The sequence below is a fragment of the Eubalaena glacialis genome, chromosome 6, assembly GCF_028564815.1.
Source record: "Eubalaena glacialis isolate mEubGla1 chromosome 6, mEubGla1.1.hap2.+ XY, whole genome shotgun sequence".
In the NCBI taxonomy this organism is placed as follows: Eukaryota; Metazoa; Chordata; class Mammalia; order Artiodactyla; family Balaenidae; genus Eubalaena; species Eubalaena glacialis.
In genome coordinates, this window is record NC_083721.1 from 139,808,914 (window position 1) to 139,824,184 (window position 15,271).

The following is a 15,271-nucleotide window of genomic DNA, read 5'->3' on the forward strand; positions in this document are numbered from 1 at the left end:
CCTAATTTCCTAAGTTATAAGCTTCTGCAGGACAAAGGCCAATACTTCATGTAGACTGGTGCTTAATAAAGATTTTCTTGTCATAGTCTATGTACAGTTTATGATGTGATCTAACTTGGCAAAAAATAAAAAGTATAAAAAAGGCTTAGGCATTTGAGTTAAAAGTGACAGAAAAATTGAAGCAGTTTCTCTGGAATGTCATGCCTTATCTTCCTGCTTAAATCAGAGTCCAACTCCTTGCAAGACTCCCATGAAAGTGACAAGTCAGCTACACATTAATGAGAGCTTTGGTCCCTGTCACTAACCTCTTCTTCCTGGGTCCCTCTGAGGTTTTCTGCTGAGGTATGGGTTTAATTTAATATCCCCATCTCTACAGCAATTGGTCTTTGGCACGTCCAGATTCTGTTCTGAACACCATGGTGTGTTATTGAGATGACGAATGGGACAAATAAGGGAAGTTGAGAAAGCTCTGGGAGGCTGTTGCCACGGGGGAGTGGCAGAGGTGATGACGAGATTGGCAGCCTAACGGGTTTTATTAGCTGGTGCTGCCGTGTCTGCAGTGATGTCATTCCTTTGGAAAGGAGCCCAGGACTCACTGGGAAAAACATAACCTGTTTAAGGAAAATAAAAGTGTTTGGAAAGGATCACACATGGGAAAAACTATTCAGCAGAGGCTGACCTAGGGAAGTTAGAAAAATGAATTCAGTTGCACATGGGTTACCAGAGTTAACATACAATAATTTCTTGCACTGGGCAAGCCTTAAATAATGTCTGTGACTTGGAGGGCAGTGGTGTGACTGATGGATATGGGTTTTAGCTTTGATGTAGCCTCCAAGTCTCTGGATGTCCTCCTTATTTGTGGAGTTCATGGAAGGAGGAAGGTGTGAACTGGTCTTCCATCCACTTCATCCAGGTGTGGAACTGTTTTTAGGAATTGTTGCTTTGTGTCCATACTCAGTATGGATGGAATTTTTTCTAAATGCTGAGAACTACAGGGCACCAGGTATTTCATATGGTCTGGGCCAGCAGGCTTGGAATTTCTGTTTGTTAAAAGTTGCTCCATTGTATTTGTGAGGTATTTATAGTTTTTATTTGCAGACAGGTTGCCTTTATCATATCATCTGTGGTCTGTTGATTAAAGCAACCAACCACATTGCTGACATTATCTACTCACCGTACTTGGGTGCGATTCCCCCTCTGCCCCTTCATGGAAGTGTCTTATGCTGCTTTTTCTGAATCAAGATCAATCAAAATCTTCATCTGGTCAAATTGAGTAATCTTTTGGTCGACTTAGTTAACTGTCTTGTTCTCTAGTCAGCAAAATAAATCATTTGGTATCAGTATTTAGTTGAATTTGCTTTGCTTTCTTGATCAGGTTATACTATTTGGAAGCTTAGACTTTTTTCTCCCTGTAACACTTGCATCTACAAAGTGAAGAACAGATACTATAATTGTACATGAAAGCAACTTTGTTCTTTTTTTTTTTAAACTTTTAATTTTATGTTGGAGTATAGCCGATTAACAATGTTGTGCTAGTTTCAGGTGCACAGCAAAGGGACTCAGCCCTACATATACATATATCAATTCTCCCCCAAAACTCCCATCCCATCCAGCCTGCTACATAACATTGAGCAGAGTTTTCTGTGCTATGTAGTAGGTCCTTTTTGGTTATCCATTTAACATATACCAGTGTGTACATGTCGATCCCAAACTCTCCTTTCCCCCCATCCTTCCTCCCCTGGTAACCATAAGTTCCTTCTCTAAGTCTGTGAGTCTGTTTCTGTTTTGTAAGTAAGATCATTTCTATCATTTCTTTTTAGAATCCGCATATAAGGGATATCATACGAAATTTCTCTTTCTCTGCCTGACTGACTTCACTCAGTATGACAATCTCTAGGTCCATCCATGTTGCTGCAAATGACATTATTTCATTCTTTTAAATGGCTGAGTAATATTCAATTATATATATATACCACATCTTCTTTATCCATTCCTCTGTCAATGGACATTTAGGTTGCTTCTATGTCTTGGCTATTGTAAACAGTGCTGCAATGAACATTGGGGTGCATGTATCCTTTCAGATCATGTTTTTCTCCAGATATATGCCCAGGAGTGAGATTGCAGGGTCCTATAGTAGCTCTATTTTTAGTTTTTTAAGGGACCTCCATACTGTTCTTCATAGTGGCTGCACCAATTTACATTCCCACCAACAGTGTTGGAGGGTTCCCTTCTCTCCACACCCACTCCAGCATTTATTGTTTGTGGATTTTTTGATGATGGCCATTCTGACTGGAGGTAATATCTCATTGTAGTTTTGATTTGCATTTATCTAATAATTAGCAATGTTGAACATCATTTCAGGTGCCTCTTGGCCATCTGTAAGTCTTCTTTGAGAAATGTCTACTTTGGTCTTCTGCCCTTTTTTGATTGGGTTGTTTGTTTTGATGATATTAAACCTCATGAGCTGTTTGTAAATTTTGGAGACTAATCCCTTGTTGATCACATCATTTGCAAATATTTTCTCCCAATCTATGGGTTGTCTTTTTGTTTTGTTTATGGTTTCCTTTGCTGCACAAAAGCTTTTGAGTTTAATTAGGTCCCATTTGTTTATTTTTGTTTTTTTTCCATTATTCTCGGAGATGCATTGAAAAAGATATTGCTGCAATTTATATCAGAGAGCGTTCTGTCTATGTTTTCCTCTAGGAGTTTTATAGTGTCCAGTCTCACATTTAGGTCTCTAATCCATTTTGAGCTTATTTTTGTGTATGGTGCTAAAGAGTGATCTAATTTCATTTTCTTACATGTAGCTGTCCAGTTTTCCCAGCACCATTTGTTGATGAGACTACCTCCACCATTGTGTAATCTTGCCTCTTTTGTTGTAGATTAATCGACCATAGATGCCTGGGTTTATTTCTGGGCTTTCTATCCTGTTGCATTGATCTATATTTATTTTTTGTGCCAGTACCATACTGTTTTGATGACTATAGCTTTGTAGTATAGTCTGAAGTCAGAGAATCTGATTCCTCCAGCACCATATTTCTTTCTCAAGATTGCTTTGGCTATTTGGGGTCTTTTGTGTCTCCATACAAATTTTAAGATTTTTTGTTCTAGTTCTGTGAAAAATGCCATTGGTAATTTGACGGGGATTGCATTCAATCTGTAGATTGCCTTGGATAGTATAGTCATTTTGAAAATATTGATTCTTCCAATCCATAAACATGGTATATCTTTCCATCTGTTAGTGTCTTCTTTGCTTTCTTTCATCAGTGTCTTATAGTTTTCAGAGTACAGGTCTTTTGTCTCCATAGGTAGGTTTATTCCTAGGTATTTTATTCTTTTTGATGCAATGGTAAATGGAATTTTTTCTCAAATTTCTCTTTCTGATCTTTCATTGTTAGTGTATAGAAATGCAACAGATTTCTGTGTATTAATTTTGTAACATGCAACATTACCAAATTCATTGATGAGCTCTAGTAGTTTTCTGGTAACATCTTTAGGATCTTCTATGTATAGTATCATGTCATCTGCAAAGAGTGACAGTTTTACTTCTTCTTTTCCAATTTGTATTCCTTTTATTTCTTTTTCTTCTCTGATTGCCATAGCTAGGACTTCCAAAACTATGTTGAATAAAACTGGTGAGAGTGGACATCCCTGTCTTGTTCCTGATCGTAGAAGAAATGCTTGCAGCTTTTCATCATTGAGTATGATATTAGCCGTAGGTTTGTTGTATATGGCATTTATTATGTTGAGGTATGTTCCCTCTATGCCCACTTTCTGGAGAGTTTTTACCATAAATGGGTGCTGAATTTTGTCAAAAAAGTTTTTTGACATCTATTGGATGATCATATTGGTTTTATCCTTCAATTTGTTGATGTGGTGTATCACACTGATTGATTTGCAGATACTGAAAAATCCTTGCATCCCTGGAATAAATCCCACTTGATCATGGTGTATGATCCTTTTAATGTTTTGTTGGATTCGGATTGCTTGTATTTTTTATTTTTTTAAATTATGTTACCTTTTATTATTTTACAATATATTTCAAAAAATGCTGTTACAGTTGCCTTAACTGCTCTATATATAAGACCTGGAATCAAAGAACACTGAGAATTAGAACACACAAACATCAAGCTGTAATACCTACTTGTGCTGAACAATTACTATCAAAAGGATGTCGTTTTTTAAATAAGCAGATGTGTGGCAATGCAAAATAAAATACAAACCTGTTAAAACAGAACAGTAAACTTTGTTTCAATGGCTATAGAAAGGAGGTGGTTTTGTTTTTTGTTTTTTGTTTTTCAACACATCTGGTCTGGCAGCAAGTTGTACTATGCATTTAAAGCAATACATGCCCTAAAGCTTATATTTTCAGTTGTGTGCATCACCTGAATCAGAGCCCAGGTGAAAAAATATTACTCTCCATACCCTCAACACCCCTCCCTCCATAAGGTCACAATGTTCTTGAACTCAAGATTCTTGTTGGCGAACTATTTTACAATAATTCTTCTCCAGTGACACTGGATGCTTTTAGTTTTCTCTAAAAGAGAAGCAATGAAAATGCAAGGAAACCCTCCAGGGTCCGATTTTCACTTCACATTCTCCAAGGAGTAAAATAGCAGCTCTACATGTTGATGAAAAAAGTTTTTGATTTCCTCCTATTAGTTTTTAATCATATTAGCATTAAACTTTATCTGGAGTTAGTTGGATTTCCAAAAGAAAATTTTTTGTTGCCAAATATTTCAGAAATTTAATAAAGCATTACATATATGTAATTAGCTCTTAAATCTATACCAAAAAAATATATATATATATATATATTTATATTTATTTATCTTACCTTTGCTGAAGTCCTGTTTTCTTCTGGCAAAAAGTTTAAGTGGATGGACAAATGCTGGCTTTATTTCTTTATAAGCAATAATTTGAGTCTTTTTTCTTTTCATTCAATATGACTGCATGTTCATAATAAATTCACAAAAGGCAATACAAGAAAACACCTACTGAATAGGCATCTGCCAAGCAATTCATGTTTTAAGCTTAGACTCTACCAAATAGCACTACGGCATTATAGGCATTCCATTTTTGTTTTCTTTTTTCAAGTTTGTCAGTTCTTTACTTTTTTTTTTTTTTTTCTTGGCAGGGGATAGTGTGTAATCACAAAGTAAGGCCTAGAGACCATTTACAGTCACTCCCAATATTAGGGTGGACATAATTCTCAAGAGCTGATATAAACCATACTGAACAGTAGTCAACTAGAACCACATTTGGTCACATTCAAATAGTCTCCAATAACATTTTGCTGATATACATGTTTCCTTCTTGACTGATTTTGTATTAATCTTTTAAAAATTATAACAAATAAGACTGCCAAGTTTTTGTAGAATTGTATTTTTAGGGGTTTGTTACATTGCAAGGAATATGTTTTAATTCACAAAATGTCACTAGTAACGTCCTTTCTATAAACATGGTTGGCAAAATAAAAAAGGCACAAAAGGGGAATTATGAGAAATGCTTTCAAAGCAAGTATCTTTCACGAGAAAGAAAGAGTACCAAAGCAAGTATCTTTCACTAGAAAAGGCAGAGAAAAGTGTTCAGTAATTCATGCACAACTTGAGCTAAAAACAAAAACAAAAAACTTCTCTTCAGATAGGTCCTGAGGCTTGAGAAAACAAGTTTTCCTAATCACGTGCTTTGTGTAAAATAAAATGTAAAGCTGCACAAATACATGTTTGGTTTAACAGTGGACCCATGTTTTTTAAAAAGTGAGGCAATTTAAACAAAGGAAAACAAAACCAAAACACCTTTATAAACAAAGCAATTCCACCTGTAGCCTCTGTCCTTTTTACCAATTAGTGGGGTAAAATGTCCAGTAAAATGGAAAATGCAGCATTCTTAATCATGTAATCTAGAAACTTTTCATGATAACTTACTGCAAATTGTACTTGACAGTTCACCACAACAATGGAAAACTGGCCCCTTGTTCATTTACACAGTCCTTGAGCCCCAAACTGAAGTCACCAGTAAAATGATCTGGATAAAAAGTTTGCAGCTGTGGCCAGCCAGCTAGCTCCACCCTCTGGGTGTGAGCCCACCCGGGACACTGCTTTGTCCTGCTCCTTTGTGGGACTCTCGTCCTCAGGCAGGTAGTCGGGCAGCTCTGTGTTCTGTTCTACTTCCACAGGCGTGTCTTGGAACGGGACCAGCATCTCTTCTCCACTTTCGCTTTTCACAACTTGCTGAGCCTTCATAACCTTGGTTGATGCTATTGCTGATGCCAAAGCCTCTGCTTTCAGATCTGAACGGATTCACACCACACATCTTTGAACAGCCATTTGAAAAGTAAAGCTAATAACGCCTTTAAGTTTTAACAAAGCCTCTTCACACAGGTTTCTCCGAGACGTATCATCAAGACAATCTATATGCAAAACCACTGTTTTGGCACGTTTGTTTGTGGTTCCCAGAAAAAACTGAGCTTTCCTTCGACGTGAATTCATTTCATTGAAACTATCACCAACTGCCATATTGGAAGACTGAAGAATTTCATAGATTTCAGAGGCCAGCAGTTTTGTTTCTACTGGAGTTGTAGTCGAGCAAAGCCGAGTGGACAACAGGGGGGTTGGGATGGTCCATAAATAAAATAAGGCTGGGCCGACATCCCTGATCCTGGACAATGGCTCTACGGTTTAATGGATCTGCTGGTAGATTCCGGAGCTGGTTAACTACTGAGAGAGCATCAGGTTCTTCATTGATGGTGGAGGAGGACGAATTCATCTTCTATGCCATACACATGAACAAAATCTTCTTAAATTCTCTCCAGCGTTCTAGGAATCCGGAGCCTGCCGTAGCATCAGGGCCACACCAACGGATAACGTAGAGGAACCAGCAGGCACGGAGCGAGTCCCTCCTTCTGCAGACGTGGCCTCGGTGATGACAAACGACCCTGCTGACTTTAGGAGCCAAAAAAGCTAGGACGCTGGCGGGGAAAGGCCTTACGGACTCTCCCCCATGACCCAGCCACCTCGGCCGGTTCAGATTGCTAGTATTTTGTTGAGGATTTTTGCGTCTATATTCATCAGTGATATTGACCTATAATTTTATTTTTATGTGTGGTATCTTTGTCTGGTTTTTGTATCAGGGTGATAGTGACCTCATAAAATGAGTTTGGGAGTTTTCCTTCCTCTGCAATTTTTAGGAACAGTTTCAGAAGGACAGGTGTTAGCTCTTCTTTAAATGTTTGATGTGAATCGATCAACTGTGTGAATCACAATCAATGTGTGAATCCATCAGGTCCTGGACTTTTGTTTGTTAGAAGATTTTTAATCACACTTTCAATTTCAGTGCTTGTGATTGGTCTGTTCATATTTTCTATTTCTTCCTGGTTCAGTCTTGGGAGACTGTACCTTTCTAAGAATTTGTCCATTTCTTCCAGGTTGTCCATTTTATTGGCATAAGGTTGCTTGTAGTAGTCTCTTATGATCCTTTGTATTTCTGTGGTGTCAGTTGTAACTTCTCCTTTTTCATTTCTAATTTTAGTGATATGAGACCTACCCTCTTTTTCTTGATGATTCTGGATAAAGGTTTATCAATTTTGTTTACCTCTTCAAAGAACCAGCTTTTAGTTTCATTGACCTTTGCTATTGTTTTCTTTGTCTCTATTTAATTTATTTCTGCTCCAATCTTTATGATTTCTTTCCTTCTACTAACTTTAGGTTTTGTTTGTTCATCTTTCTCTAGTTGCTTTAGGTGTAAGGTTAGGTTGTTTATTTGAGATTTTTCTTTTTTCCTGAGGTAAGATTGTATTGCTATAAACTTCTCTCTTAGAACTGGTTTTGCTGCTTCCCATAGGTTTTGGGTCATTGTGCTTTCATTTTCATCTGTCTCTAGGTATTTTTTGATTTCCTCTTTAATTTCTTCAGTGATCCATTGGTTGTTTAGTAGCCTATCATTTAACCTCCATGTGTTTGTGTTTTTTATAGTTTTTTTCTTCTAGTTTATTTCCAGTATCATAGCGTTATGATTGGAAAGTTGCTTGATATGATTTTAGTTTTCTTAAATTTACTGAGACTTGCCTTGTGTCCCAGCATGTATCAATCCTGGAGAATGTTCCAAGTGCTCCTGAGAAGAATGTGTATTCTCCTGCTTTTGGATGGAATGTTCTATAAATATCAATTAATTCTATCTATTAATTAATGATCAATTAATGATTAATTAATTCTATCAATTAATTCTATCTATTAATTAATGATCAAATGTGTCATTTAAGGCCTGTGTTTCCTTATTGATTTTCTGTCTGGATGATCTGTCCATTGATGAAAGTGGGGTGTTAAAATTCGCCGGTATTATTGCGTTACTGTCAATTTCTCCCTTTATGGCTGATAGTACTTGCCTTATATATTGAGGTGATCCTCTGTTGGTGCATATATATTTACAATTGTTATATCTTCTTCTTAGATTGATCCCTTGATCATTGTGTAGTGTCCTTCTTTGTCTCTTGCAACAGTCTTTATTTTAAAGTCTATTTTCTCTGATGTGTATATTGCTACTCCAGCTTTCTTTTGATTCCCATTTCCATGGAATACCTTCTTCCTTCCCCTCACTTTCAGTCTGTATGTGTCCCTAGGTCTGAGGTGGGTCTCTTGCAGACAGCATATATACCAGTCTTGTTTTTGTATCCACTCAGCCAGTCTGTGTGTTTTGGTTGGCACATTTAATCCATTTACATTTAAGGTAATTATCAATATGTGTATTCCTATTGCCATTTTCTTAATTGTTTTGGGTTTGTTTTGTAGGTCTTCTTTCTTCCCTTCCTCTTTTGTTTTCTTCTCTTGTGGTTTGATGAACATATTTAGTTTTGTGTTTGGGTTGCTTTTTCTTTTTGTGTGTGTATCTATTGTACTTTTTGGGTTTGCTGTTCCCATGAGGTTTTGATATAACAGTCTATATATGTACAAGTTCTGTTTATTTGTGTGTGTGTGTGTGTGTGTTTAAGTTGCTAGACTCTTTCCTGCCTAGAGAAGTTCCTTTAGCATTTGGTGCAAAACTGCTCTGGTGGTGCTGAATTCTCTTAGCTTTTGCTTGTCTATAAAGCTTTTGATTTCTCCATCAAATCTGAATGAGATCCTTGCTGGTTAGAGTATTCTTGTTTGTAGGTTCTTCCCTTTCTTCACTTTAAATATATAGTGCCACTCCCTTCTGGCTTGCAGAGTTTCTGCTGAGAAATCAGCTGATAACCTTATTGGAGTTCCCTTGCATGTTATTTGTCGTTTTTCTCTTGTTGCTTTTAATATTTTTTCTTTGTCTTTAATTTTTGTCAATTTGATTACTATGTGTCTTGGTGTGTTCCTCCTTGGGTTTATCCTGCCTGGGACTCTCTTTGCTTCCTGGACTCAGTTGACTGTTTCCTTTCCCATGTTAGGGAATTTTTCAGCTGTTATCACTTCAAATATTTTCTTGGGTCCTTTCACTTTCTCCTCTCTTTCTGGGACCCCTATAATGCGAATGTTGGTGCATTTAATGTTGTCCCAAAAGTCTCTTAGGTTGTCCTCATTTCTCTTCATTCTTTTTTCTTTATTCTGTTCCATGGCAGTGATTTCCACCATTCTGTCTTCCAGGTCACTTATCCATTCTTCTGCCTCATTATTCTGCTATTGATTCCTTCTAGTGTATTTTTCATTTCAGTTAATGTATCATTCATCTCTGTTTGTTTGTTCTTTAGTTCTTCTGGGTCTTTGTTAAACATTTCTTACATCTTCTCAATCTTTGCCTCCATTCTTTTTCTGAGGTCCTGGATCATCTTCATTATTATTATTCTGACTTCTTTTTCTGGAAGGTTGACTATCTCCACTTCATTTAGTTGTTTTTCTGGGGTTTTATCTTGTTCCTTCATCTGGGACATAATCCTTTACCTTTTCATTTTATCTAACTTTCTGTGACTGTGGTTTTCTTTCTGCAGGCTGCATGATTGTAGTTCTTCTTGCTTCTGCTGTCCACCCTCTGGTGGATGAGACTATCCAAGAGGCTTGTGCAAGCTTCCTGATGGGAGGGACTGGTGATGGGTAGAACTAGATATTGCTCTGATTGCTGGGCTGTGCTCAATAAAAGTTTAATCTGCCTGTCTGCTGATGGGTAGGGTTGTGTTCCCTCCCTGTTAGTTGTTTGGCCTGAGGTGACCCAGCACTGGAGTCTACAGTCTATATGGGTGGGGCTTAGTGGTGGCCTCCAGGAGGGCTCACTCCAATGGGTACTTCCCAGAACTGCTGCTGCCAGTGCCCTTGTCCCTGCAGTGAGCCACAGCCACACCCCACCTCTGCAGGAGACCCTCTACACTAACAAGTAGGTTTGGTTCAGTCTTCTATGAGGTCACTGCTCCTTTCCCTGGGTCCTGGTGCAGACAAGACTTTGTGTGTGCCCTCCAAGAATGGAATCTCTGTGTCCCCCAGTCCTGTGGAAGTCCTGCAATCAAATCCCACTGGCCTTCAAATTCAGATTCCCTGGGGATTCCTAGTCCCATTGCCAGACCCCCAGGCTGGGAAGCCTGATGTGGGGCTCAGAACCTTTACTACAGTGAGAGAACTTCTGTGGTATAATTGTTCTCCAGTTTGTGGGTCACCCACCCGATGGGTATGGGATTTGATTTTATTGTCATTGTATCCCTGGTACCATCTCATTGTGACTTCTCCTTTGTCTTTGGATGTGGAGTATTTTTTTGGTGGGTTCCAGCATCTTCCTATCAATGGTTGTTCATCAGTTAGTTGTGTAAAGCAACTTTGTTCTGACATGGTCATGACTAATTCTACTGAGGGTTTGTTTTGAGTGGATTGAGGCTATCTTAACATTTCTGTGCCTTAGTTTTCTCATCTGTCAAATGTGGATGATTATAGAACACAACTAGTTCATAGGGTTGATGGCTGTGGGATTAAGTGAGATAATAGTGTCTTCTCCTTTTTCTGACATTTGTATAAGATATTTGAAATGCTACTCCCTTAGGACTTTTGCCCTTGTGTGTTCTGTCTGCCTGGACTTGTTTTCCTCCCAAAACCCTAATCATCAGCTCTCTAATTCTTTTATGTTTTTACTCAAGAATTCCCTCCTCAATGAGTTTACCATATCTAAAATGTTACTGCTCCCCTTAACACTGCATCCTTCTTCCCTGTTTATTCTTTGTCTTAGCTCTTATCACTGCCATTAAACTGGACATTTATTTATCTTGTTTATTGACTGTTACTCCCTCTCTCCCAACCCATTAGAATGTAAGATCTATTAAGTAAAGAAAAAATTGTGCCCTGTTTTACTTCTAGCACTTGAGGATAAAGTAAATATTTGTTAAATTAATGTAATGTACTATGCTTACAGCATAGTGGGTACTTAATAAACATCACATTGTGACCGGGACACCTCACACTGCCTTCTATCCACTGATTATCTAGATTCTACAGCTGAACCAAATTTCATCATCTTTCTTTCTGGGTCCACTCAGCTAACCCCTCTTGCCAGCTGCCTTCTTCTTTAAATCCCATTTTTTTAATGGTAGCATTATCTTTTTATCTGCACTATCTTGTTCTCTGATTATTTCATATGAGTTGGTCCAACCATCCCAACTATCTCTGCAAATTTCTTGTTGGGAATAAATAACTCATACTTCTGCCCTATTTCCTTCAGCATAGTGCCCAAGATGTAGTGAGTGTTCACTGAATATTGTTTCTGTATCAATCTGCATTGAGCAAATGATATGTGACTACAGAATTTATTGTTTACTAACTAGAAGCCATGAAACCAGTTGAATGGAGGGAGAGAAGTATCATTTTCAAGCAAAAATCACATTAGTGAAATACATTTATTTGTGTGAATTATTTGATCAATACTTGTCTCCATCACATTAGGGTACTCTAGCTGCACTGGCCTTCTTTTCTTTCCCGAGCTTTTATTATGAAAAATTTTAAATATCAGCAACATTGAAAGAATTTTACAGTAAATACCTGTGTACCCACCAATTTGGTTCTACTGTTAAAAATTTTAGTTTAATTGCATTATCACATGATCTATTCATTTGTTTACTCTTCTATCTGTCTATTAATCCATCTTATATTTTGGTGCATTTAAAAGTAAATGAAGGGACTTCCTTGGTGGTCCAGTGGTTAAGACTCCGTGCTTCCACTGCAGGGGCATAGGTTTGATCTCTGGTTGGGGAACTAAGATCCTGCATGCCACGCAGCATGGCTAAATAAATAAATAAGTAAATAAATAAAACAGTGATAGGGAACTCCGTGGTGGTCCAATGGTTAGAACTCCATGCTTTCGCTGCCGAGGGCCCGGGGAACTAAGATCCCACAAGCTGCATGGCAGCCAAAAAAAAAAAAAAAAAAAGTAAAATGAAGACATCAGTACATTTCCCCCTAATTACTCAACATATATTGAACTAGAGTTCATCATATAAATGGAATGCTGCATGTACTGTCTTTTGCATAAGGCTTGCTCACTAAACACAGTGTTCCTAAGATTTATCCATGTTCTTACAAACTCATTCCTTTTCATTGCTGAGTAGAATTCCACACTTTGTCTTGCCCTAGCTGCTGGATGTTGTGACATATGTGGCTGCTATCCATGTATGTTTGTGTACAAAGCTATCTTCTTCCCCTTGGACAAACACCTCGGATGAGATTTCTGGGTCATAGAAATCCATTTTCGTCCTCAGACATACCAAGCTTTTCCCTGCCTTATAGCCTGGCACCAGCTCTTTCCTGTGTTTGGAATGCTGTTCTCTGTGTATGAAATACTTTTGCCCCTTATTATATGTAACTGCCTCTTGTGTATCACTCAAATCATAGCCTTCCCCGACCGCCTGTTCTAAAGTAATCACCTAGTCCTTCTTCAGCACATGACTCTTTCATAATTTTCTGCATAGAATTTCTCGTCCTCTGATAATTTTGTTTTCGCCTAATGTAAGCTAGGGATAGGGTCTCTCTGCTTTACTTTTCTCATTCTATAAAGTGCTCAATGACAGTTTAAGCTTTAATAGTTTTAGATAATTCTGCAGTCAAAAATGGCACTGTATGTAGTAGATAGTCAATAAACATTTGATGAAGAAGTGAATACAGGAATGAATACATTAAGTTCCTAATTGCTAGGCCCATCCACCTTATTCATTGTTTTATCCTCAGTACTCAACATATAACAAGTGCACACTATCTATTTGAGGGATGAGCAGATGATAATAGTTCCTTGGTAGATCAGAAACTCTTAAGAAAATGCCACTCTGGAAAATGTCTTCTTTCCTGCCTTGTCATATGAAGGCAGTTAATTCAATTCCTTAAACATGTTCAAAACCTGGGTAAAAGTGTGTCACAGCTGCAGATGTGAGGCATCTCCCCTCTGCCTTGATATCCAGGGGGAAGTTGCTGGTGGCAAAGTGGAAAACACACTTGTAAGCTGTTGTGAACAGATTGGCTCATTAACCTGGTGTTTAATGGTGCTAAAATGTATTTCTCCAAATTTAGTTACTAGTACTTATCCTGATTCGGGGGTAAGGGTGAAAGAGGAAGCACTTACCTTACAGGGCAGTTAGTTGGGTGGGGTTGGCAACTGGACATGGATTTCTTGTCTTGCTCAGGAATTGTCATCTTGGATACCTGCAGCCACAGAAATAGGAGATCTCTGAAGTTCAAGGGAAGGAAAAGTCAGCATTTTATGCTCTTTGAGTCCTGGAGTGGTAGAGAGGGACAAGAAAGGAAGAATTCCTGGTGACATCTACCTCCAGATTCTTCCTTTCTCAGTCCAGCTGACCTTGTACTATCTGGGAACAAAGAACTGGACCTGCCCATCCTGTGAGTTGAGAAGGGGTCCTCGTATCTTCCAATACTCCACAAAAGAAATGGACAACCAGTGTGGACATTGGAGGAGAATCTTCCCAGGATCGGCTTCTCTCTGCCTTGGCCACTGGTGTGTTTGTGTCCTGAGTAGTATAGGCAGAGGCATGAAAAGAGGTGAGGCGGAAGTTATGGTTGAAGTTGTGCATAGCCCACACAACAATGCTACCCCATCAGCCCTGGCCCTATCACAGTGCCCAGCAAAGAATCTGCTTATTTGGAGACAAAACTCAAGCAGCCAGCTTCCACTGTGCCTTTCACTGTTTACTCCTCTCTCAGAAAGAACTGTATCCATGTATTAAGGCCTTGCTCAGTGACCAAGTTGAACCTAACCATGTCTGGTATATTCTTTGGTTTGAGGGAAAGGAAAATGATAGCAACAAGACAATCTAGAGCAGCTTAATGAAGGATGAGGGGAATCATATGTGGGCTTCTCTTTCCTCACTAGGCATAACCACGAAAGACCAAGCATTCATCAGGTTATTTTTTAAAAACATCAGGCTATTGTAATTCTAAGGAGGTGCTAGCTACTCTGTAATGTAATATTTTGCAAAACAGAGTTTTTCTGTAATATGAATAATCACCCTATGTTATATGCTTTAGAAACTTGGACTTTGATCTTTTTAGTTGTACTTAAATAGCATTTGAGTTCAAGAGACACTTTGAGGTAAAGGATTCTGGGAAGATGCAGCCTGAAGGTGTATCCTTCATGTCAATCCCTCTTGACTCCAAATCATCTACTTCTACTGCGCCAAGTTGCAGATGGGATTGACACTGGAGGTATTATTGAGGCCACTTTTCCTGGGATTTCTGGGTAAGAGAGCAAGCTCTGGACTTTATTCCCCTTTGGGCCCGATAGGTTCTAGGAAATACAGAGGCTGAGAGGCCAGGGGAAAAGAGTGGTTAGGGATGGGCATAGGAGAGATGAAAGGATCTCCTTAAGGAGGGAGTCCAAGTGTGGTCTTTGATGATGGGCCTGATGGATCTTCCTGGACCCTAAGTAACTGCCTGGGAGTTAATTGGTTGGGATGAAATCCTCAAATCCTCAAGTCTAGGAGACAACCAAGTCTTGCAACTCAGGAGGTCTGTATGCAGAGGCTTCCTCAGGGAGAAGGAATAGAAAATGAACCAGTGTTTCACTGGCCCCCAGTGACTGCTGCACTTCCCACTATTTGCAAGTTTCCTACCACCTAGGATGATGCTTACTTGATTGCTGGAAGGTGGAATGAGTGTGGAAAGATTGTAAGTCATGATTTGCCAGAGGAAATAGTAGTGCAACCATAGGGAGGAGGACAGCAGATGTTGTGTAGTGAAACTGAGCCACTAGAGACACAAGCTGACCAATGACAATGATAATAATAAGAGTATTTAGGAAGATTTTCTTACTGCATAAAAAAGTTATTGGGTTTAAA

At 38.6% G+C, this 15,271-nt stretch overlaps 1 protein-coding gene and 1 pseudogene across 1 annotated transcript in view; one reads left to right on the plus strand and one right to left on the minus strand.

Moving 5' to 3' along the window:
• Positions 1–15,271, plus strand: part of CPNE4 (copine 4) — a 611,972-nt gene that overhangs the window by 47,669 nt on the left and 549,032 nt on the right. The window lies entirely within an intron of this gene.
• On the minus strand, positions 5,995–6,768 carry LOC133093710 (armadillo repeat-containing protein 1-like; annotated as a pseudogene).